The sequence below is a fragment of the Saimiri boliviensis genome, chromosome 10 (genome assembly GCF_048565385.1).
Source record: "Saimiri boliviensis isolate mSaiBol1 chromosome 10, mSaiBol1.pri, whole genome shotgun sequence".
Taxonomy (NCBI): domain Eukaryota; kingdom Metazoa; phylum Chordata; class Mammalia; order Primates; family Cebidae; genus Saimiri; species Saimiri boliviensis.
The window spans coordinates 50,792,146-50,800,994 of record NC_133458.1 but is presented as its reverse complement, the minus strand read 5'-3'; the positions used below and the strand labels follow the sequence as shown (position 1 = coordinate 50,800,994).

Sequence of the window (8,849 nt, the reverse complement as noted above, 5' to 3'; positions counted from 1 at the left end):
TAATCTAAGTTCTCTAAGCCAAGAACCCTGCAGAGAGTGGGGAGCACAGTGAGATGCAGCTGATGACAGCTGACACAAACACTGACGGCTGAATTTAGAAAACAGGGGGGAATGCCATGGGTCACTCATCAGTACTTTACCCCAGCGGACAAGGTTCACCGTGAAAGTCAGAGAAGGAGGGGAAGCTCAGCAAAGAGGATACAAAGGATATTTTATTTGACAGAGAGCTTCTCCTCCTTAAGGGCCAGAGACATAAAAAGGCAACATCTTCCCCTCGGACTAGGAAAGTGTTAAATTATACTTGTGTTTACTCTCTCATTTCCAAGGCCTGGGAGCGGGATGGGATATTTATTTTTTTTTATCTCTCTGATGTGTTTAGAGACCCTAATGAGGGCAGAAAGTAAACAAACATATGATTAAAAACAGAGATGTCAATATGCACCCTCTACCTATTGTTGATACAGGAGAAAGCAATTTCAATAAGATTGAAACAATTAGACTTGAAGACAGCCATATGCAAAGCACATGAAAATGGAAGCCTACTGCTCAGTGTGTAGAAAAAATAAACCACTGACTGTTGGTGGTTTTTTCTTCTGATTATATTAAAAGTAAATGCCTGGATGTTATATTTACTGAGTTGAAAACTGTACTGAGGTTATGTAAGAGAATATTCCTATTCTTAGGAGACACACACTGAAGTAATTGGTAAAATACCATGAAGAATGTAACTTGCCCTCAAATGGTTCAGAAAAATATTATGTGTGACTATTAAAAATAAATCTGGATTGCTCTCGCTCTCTCGCTCACTCCCCCCACCCCCGCCCCATTCCCTACCCCCAAGAAACAGAAGGACAAAGTAAATGGAGCAAAATGTTAACAACAGTTGGGCCAGGGGCAATGGCTCCCACCTATCATCTAAGCACTATGGGAGGCCAAGGCTGGAGCATCGCTCGAGGCCAGGAATTGGAGATCAGCCTGGGCAACACAGCGAGACCTCTATGTCTAAGAAAAAAGAAAATTAAAAAATTAACTGATGCAGTGGTACACACCTGCAGTCTTAGCTGCTCTGGAGGTTGAGGTGGGAGAATTGTTTGAGCCAGGAGTTCCAGGTTACAGTGATGATTGCACCCCTGCACTCTAGCCTGGGCAACAGAGCAAGATCCTGTTTCAATAAATAAATAAATGTTGAATTTGGGTAAAGGCTATAGGATGTTCTTTGTACTATTTTTATTTTTGATATGCTTTTGGAAATTCGAGATTATTTCCAAATAAGAAGTTAAAAATAATATAAAATCAAATGGAGCTGTAAGAAAATCACTGAGGTTTCACAAGCATTCCAAAAGCATCCTGGTGAGTGCTGCATACCAGACTCTCAATCTAACAAGTTTCCTAGGCTAACATCCTTGTCTTTTTTAATTAGAAATTTTTTTTTTCAGATGAGGGGGGTCTCACTCTGTTGCCCAGGCTAGAGTGTAATGGAGAGACCTCAGCTCACTGCAACTTCTGCCTCCCAGGCTTGAGCAATCCTCCTGCCTCAGCCTTCTGAGTGGCTGGGGCTACAAGCACTTGCCACCACACCCAGCTAATTTTTGTATTTTTTGTAGGGATGGGGTTTTGTCATGTCGGTCAGCAATCCTCATGGGATCCTGCCGCCCTGGCCTCCCAAAGTGCTGGGATTACAGCATGTGAGCCCCCATGCCTAGCACCTTGTCTTCTGAAATAGATTTAGAACCAGTAAAACAGTATCAGAATGTTCAAGGTGAAAGAAAATGACTCTTTCAGGGTTTAACTCTGTAATGGCCCAAATTCAAGGCTGAATGATCAGCTGCTCTAACACAGCTTTGGTTTAAAAGAAAGGACCCATCTAGCTGTCTTACCAACTTAAGATAATTCAGAAAAGGAGGTCTCCAAAAGTTTGGGCCCTACTGCTAAGTCTGTACCCTTCAAAGATGCAGCACGCATTGAGGCTGGCATGTATTAGGATAAAGCTGCATTAAAAAAATGCATAAAGTACCCAGGGGAAATGCTTTACCTAAAAACTGGGGTACCAGAGCCATGCAAGACCTCCAAACACTGCAGCTATAAAAGACTATGACTCTATCCCTTGCTGTTAAACACATGGGGACAGCCAATCTACCCAGTGGATTTATTTTGGTTTTTAAATTTCAGGATCAGATACTGGGAGGGGATCACAAATGGCATCTTGGTGACCCTGCAAAGGGTGATAGCCTCATATGAGTTTGTACATTTGTTTTATGAAGCTTTCTGTATTTCGGTTGGCTATTTTTAATAACCTGTATATGTTGGAGATACATATATATATATATATATATATATTTATATATATAGATAGATAGATATATATATATATATGTAGAGAGATTGAGAGAGAGAGAGAGAGAGAGAAAGAGAGAGAGAGAGACTTGCTCTGTCGCACAGGCTGGGGTGCAGTGGCGTGATCTCGGTTCACTACAACCTCCACCTCACAGGTTCAATTGCACCTCACAGGTGCAATTCTCCTGCCTCAGCCTCCCGAGTAGCTGGGACTACAGGCAGGCACCACCATGCCCAGCTAATTTTTGTATTTTTAGTAGAGGTGGAGTTTCATCACATTGGCCAGGCTGGTCTCAAACTCCCGATCTCGTGATCCGCCCGCCTCAGCCTCCCAAAGTGCTGGGATTATAGGAGTGAGCCACCATGCCCGGCCATATGTTAGATAATTAACAATAAAAAAAGTTTACAATTAGAGCAGAGCAAAATGAAAACAAAAGCGCACTTTCCCAGGCGGCTCCAAAGGATGGCGGAGGAGCAGGCCCTGGTGCTCCATGGTGGAAGCCATTTCCTGTGCTGCTTGGCAGCCATCGTGGCTAAATAGGTACTGCTGGGCCAGAAGGTGGCTGTCATATGCTACGAGGGCATCAACATTTCTGGCAGTTTCTACAGAAACAAGTTGAAGTACCTGGCCTTCCTCCACAAGCAGATGAACACCAATCCTTCCCGAGGCCCCTACCACTTCCCGGCCTCCCGCCGCATCTTCCGGCGGACCTCAAGGCATGCTGCCCCACCAGGCCAAGTGAGGCCAGGCCGCCCTGGACCGCCTCAAGGTGTCCGATGGCATCCCTCCACCCTAGGACAAGAAAAAGCAGATGATGGTTCCTGCTGCCCTCGAGGTTGTGCATGTGAAGTCTACAAGAAAGTATGTCTACCTGGGGCGCCCGGCTCATGAGGTTGGCTGGAAGTAGCAGGCAGTGGCACCACCCTGAAGGAGAAGAGGAAGGAGAAGGCCAAGAGCCACTACCAGAAGAAGAAAACAGTTCGTGAGGCTATGGAAATGCGCTGAAAAGAACGTGGAGAAGAAAACTCACAAACACGAGGTCCTCCAGACGCATGGCCTCCTGGTCTGAGCCCAGTAAAGACTGTTCATTCCTCAAAAAAAAAAAAAAAAAAAGTGTGTGCCTCGTTCAGATGTCCTCCTCCACCCCATCTGGTCCTAATGCCTGTAGTTCAAAGCAATAGAAGCAAAGCCCTTCGAAATAATCTTCAAGACAATCATCAAAGTGTACATATACTAGCTATACGTTGGCTTAATATTCATATTGGGGTATGGATGACTGATAGCTTAGTGTCCTTCCAGAGTGCAAGGCTTTTTGGAAGGAGTGAAAGGTGAGTGCTGAGGGATGGGCGTGAGGTGAGGAACGTGCTGAGCCATTGAGGGAAGGTGTTAAAGCTCACCTGGCCCCTTGGCGAGGCTGCAGCGTGGCTGGACAGAGAGCTGTGGTTCTCAGCACAACAAGGCTTGGCCATGGAGCTGCCTTCTGTGGGGCCGACTAATGTCTTCTTACTTGCACTCCAGTTTGCGGTAAAAGGAGAGGGTTTGGTTTTTTTAATTGCAAATTTCCCTCCACATCCTTGGAAGAGTCAATTATAATAAACCAGTATGTCACCTTGACGTGGTTTGGATGTGCACCTCCTCCAAATCTCATGTTGAAACATGATTCCTCATGTTGAAGGCGAGTCCGGGTAAGAGGTGATCAGATCACGGGGGTGGATCCCTCATGAGTGGCTTAGCACCATCTCCTTGGTGATAAGTGAATTATCGCTCAGTTCATGTGAGATCTGGTTGTTTAAAAGTCTAGGACCTTCCCTCCACCCCTTGCCCCCACTCTCGCCATGTGACATGCCTGTTCCTGCGTTGCCTTCTGCCATGACAGTAAGCTTCCTGAGGCTCTCACCAGACACTGAGCAGGTGTTGGTGCCATGCTTCCTGTACAGCCTGCAGAACCATGAGCCAATGAAACCTGTTTTTATAAACTGCGAAGTCTCAGTTATTCCTTTAGAGTCATGCAAAACAAAAAACAAAAAACAAAAAAAACAAACAAAAAAAAACTGACTAACACAGATGCTGTTACTGTTTAAGATCCTGTGCAGGGAGTCTGGGTTTCTAACCTCAGAAGAGTGGCTAACACAGGAGATCACTAGTCTCCTTCCAGTTTTGTCCTGTTGAGTGGCACAGAAGATTGGTTATATGGAAATCAGAGAGAGGAGTCACTGACAAAGATGAAAATATAGAACTCTTTTGATAGGTGGACGAGTAGGGTGGTTTCAGGTACAGGTTTTGGAGACAGATCAAGCTCAATTTGAATTGCGGCTCCAGCATGATTGTGAGCAAGTTATTTAACCTCTCTCACCTTCAGTTTCTTTAACCGCAAAATGGAAATGAAAACAGTGAGGATTGAATGGGATCACACGTGGCACACCTTGTACAGGCTGGCATAAAGCAAGCGCTCAGTACGCTTAACTGTGATGATTACTTCTGTTCTCATAACACTTCCATTAACTGGTGCTTGGAACATCTATTTTCCCCTTGCATAATTAATTTCAACTTTGGTTGATGGCAGAAATGCAGTTTTGCTATATGGTGACATTGCACATATTCCAAGTGTGTAAGGCCCAGACACCTTTCAGTGACACTGCTATAGGGCTTAGCGACTTGCCACCAGGCAGCCCATATAATTGTCTTGCTGAGACCATAGAGCCCTTCCCTATACTTCAGCTGGACACACTGAAATTCTTTGAGTCTCAGGAACAACACTGCTGCTTCTTAACAATAGATTTACTTTCTCAAGATCGGTAACGTCAGCTGGGTGCAGTGGCACGCAGATATAGTTCCAGCTACTTGGGAGGCTGACATGGAAGGACTGCTTGAGCTCAGGAGTTTAAGGCAGCCTAGGCAACACAGCAAGACCCTGTATCTGAAAATAAATCCATAACATCTATAGCAGGCGTCCCCAAACCACGGCCCACGGGCCGCATGCGGCCCCCTGAGGCCATTTATCCAGCCCCCCCGCCGCACTTCAGGAAGGGGCACCTCTTTCATTGGTGGTCAGTTAGAGGAGCACAGTATGTGGCGGCCCTCCAACGGTCTGTGGGACAGTGAACTGGCCCCCTGTGTAAAAAGTCTGGGGATGCCTGATCTACAGTGTGGAGAACATAACACCCTTGGAGCTGTGGGGAGAAAGCTGTTCTTCTGTGAATGGAGTGGATGGTACTGACTAGCTGCAGAATTTGGGCTTGGGTTGCTTTTTGGTTTTGTCTCTCTTTTTAAGCAAGGATGAGAGACTTTCACTGTTTCTCTTGTCCACCTTCACATCATTACTTCTTAGATCAGGACATCTGGGGTGATGGAATAAACTCAGGGAGAAGTTACTGGTGGGGGGCATGGAGCTGGCTAACTGGTCACACAATTGGGTTTGCATATTTTTTTTTCTGTGTTATTGAAGGAATATTTGGTAGGAAAGTTATTTTCTTTTATATATATATAAAATTCTATTTTTAAGTTCTGGTGTACCTGCAAAGAACATGCAGGATTGTTGCATAGGTACATACATGGCAATGTGTTTTGCTGCCTCCATCTCCATCACCTCTGTCATTTCTCCCCATGTTACTCCTCCCCAACTCCCTACCCCTCAATTCCTCTCCCCTAGTCCCCCCCCCCCACAGACCTCAGTGTGTGACGCTCCCCTCCCTGTGTCCATGTGTGGGTTTGCATGTTGAGTGCTGAGTGCCTTGCAGCTTATAAAACACCTTCAGAGCCCATTTCATCCTCGCAGTCACCCTATGAGGAAGCCAGGGAAACTGCAGTGTTTTTATTACAACTTTACAAATGACGAAACTGAGGCTTAGAATTAAGTAGCTTGCCCAATATCCCATAGCTAAGCAATGGTGGATGTACGGTATGACCAAATCCTCATATCCCCTCCCCCGGTGAGTTGTTTGCGAGTGAGTTTTACATGCCCAAGATGATCTATTAGGATGGGGAAACATATTGCGACTTCTACTTCTTGTTATTTTTAGCTTGCCCTTTTTTTTTTTTTTTTTAGGTGGAGTTTCGCTCTTGTTACCCAGGCTGGAGTGCAATGGCGCGATCTCGGCTCACCGCAACCTCCGCCTCCTGGGTTCAGGCAATTCTCCTGCCTCAGCCTCCTGAGTAGCTGGGATTACAGGCACGCACCACCATGCCCAGCTAATTTTTGTATTTTTAGTAGAGACAGGGTTTCACCATGTTGACCAGGATGGTCTCGATCTGTTGACCTTGTGATCCACCTGCCTCGGCCTCCCAAAGTGCTGGGATTACAGGCTTGAGCCACCGCGCCCGGCCTAGCTTGCCCTTTTAAGTTTTAACTTTTGTTTTATAGTATCACTAATGTGTTAGCCTTATATGTGCATGTAATTTATAATTAAATACTCGTCCTCTTGGGTTCCAGCTCCAAAAATTTTTTACTGATAAGGGTGCATGATCAAAATAGCTTGGAAGCCACAGCTTGAAAGAGGAGTCTTACTAATACTGGAGATTAATAGATCCTTCTGCTTTTTTGCTATTATTGGTTACTTTTGGTCAGGAACTTTTATTGGTCTGCATTCTTCAGACTACACCACAACCTTATGAAGTCACAATCCTCATTTTCTAGAGTAGCAGAAGGTGTCTTCTATCTCCTACGAAGTCTAAGGCTGACGTGAATCATCTTTTGTTGTCAAAAGCTATCCAGTGCTATGCAAACATGATGGCTCCCAGCTCATAAGCAGAGACACCCGCATTTCCAGTATCATTTGTGATCACTTACAAACAGCAGAGGTTCAAGTAAGCATATGGGTTCCCAGGCGTTTGCACATTGGTTCTTGAATCTTAACAAGCCCAAGCTTCGTTTTATCGGTTTATGTTACTAGACTTGACACTCTGTGGCATTTAAGAGCATGGCGCTTCCAATAAACACTATATTGGAAGTTTTAAGAAGGAAGGAATTGTTGTTTGATTTGTTCACTGCTCCATCCCCAGCAGTGCCTGGAACCCACTTGGTTCCACTAGCTGTTGACTGGCTGAATGAACGGTAGATTAATGGTTACTCCTCAATTTTATCTTTTCTCTTGACCAAGACACTCCTAAAATGACAGTAAAGGAGTGAAAAAGAGTTCAAAGACAATAGACATGGGAGATATCAGCAAACAAGGGCATGTTTTTGGAAGACAGGTGAGGAGTGATTGCTGACTGAGTAGAGTGGAGGACACAGTGACAGAGACACAATGGCAGGAATATGGAAGCTCTACGATGAGTAGAAGAAAACAATGAAAAACTTTTAGAAATTAAAAATATGAAAGGTGACATAAAAATTTTATTAGAAGGCATGTAAGAGTCTTCAAAAAAGAAAACAAAAGCAAACACAGAGGAAACTGATAAGAGTTTTAGACTTCTTAAGGTCCGATATCTGACAAAAGGAATTCTAGAAGAAGAAAACCAAGTAAATGGAAAGGAAGAAATTCAAAACAAAACAAAACAAAACATCACCAGGGTAAGAACATTTTACAGAATTGAAGAAGATGCATTTCCAAATTAAAAGGGCCCACCAGTGGAGTGCCCAACCCAAAGAAAGAAAAAAGACCTCCATGGCGCATTATCAAGTAATTTCAGATCAACAGTGACACAGAGAAGATCCTAAAAGCTTTCAGAGAGCAAAAGAGGTCTCACATAGGACTGGCATCTCCTATTAAGAGTGACTCTAGAGCTAGATGACAATACAAAAATGGCTTTAAAATCCCAAGTGAAAATTATTTCCAACTTTGAATGTTCTGTAGCCACCAAATTCCTAATCAAGTCTGAGGACAGATCCAAGACATTTCCATATTTGGAAGATCCCAAAAAGTTACCTTTTATGTAGGATGCCCCTGGAAGATTAGTCCCAGCAAAAGAGGGAGGAAATCAAGCAGAAGAAGACAAGCTGCCGGTCAGTGGACTTCCCAGGACAATAGGGAGGGAGGCCATTGTCACAGCGTAGCAGCACAGCATAGCAGACCAAGGGGCTATTGGGCTCCAGAAAATACAGGGGAATTGATGGGTTTACTCAGTATGTCTGACCAGCTGGGCAAAAAACAGAGACAGGATATGCCCAGTCTAGTGGGCAAAATTAAGGACGAACATATAGATAAGAATACAAGTAAAACCCATGAGGCAATAATTTTACAACAAGCAAAAACCTACATACAAGGTAAAGTGTAATTGCCAATATTGCCTAATATTGGTAGATAAAGACAGAATCAATAAGCGTGTTTTTAAGACACGAGGAAATAAATATTCCTTGGCTCTGTAAGTGAACAGTATGGATGCTTCTCACTACCCAAACACTTAGCCTTCATCCTTTAGAAGGGAACAGATTTGGATACTTTTCTGAAATCTGTTCCTCATCATTTGAAATTCCACTACTCACATCTGAAACCCAGAAACCAAATAAACTTGGATGTACAGCGTCTCTCATTTTCTGAGCTTGCTATTTGACTTAGAAACTGGACAGATTCAGACA

The 8,849-nt window shown here is 44.1% G+C and overlaps 1 protein-coding gene and 1 pseudogene across 12 annotated transcripts in view; one reads left to right on the top strand and one right to left on the bottom strand.

Annotated features, from left to right (window-relative positions):
- Window positions 1-8,849, bottom strand: part of ATXN7L1 (ataxin 7 like 1) — a 274,608-nt gene that overhangs the window by 215,380 nt on the left and 50,379 nt on the right. The gene's annotated exons all lie outside the window — the stretch shown is intronic.
- LOC101030780 (large ribosomal subunit protein uL13-like) lies at window positions 2,798-3,404 on the top strand (annotated as a pseudogene).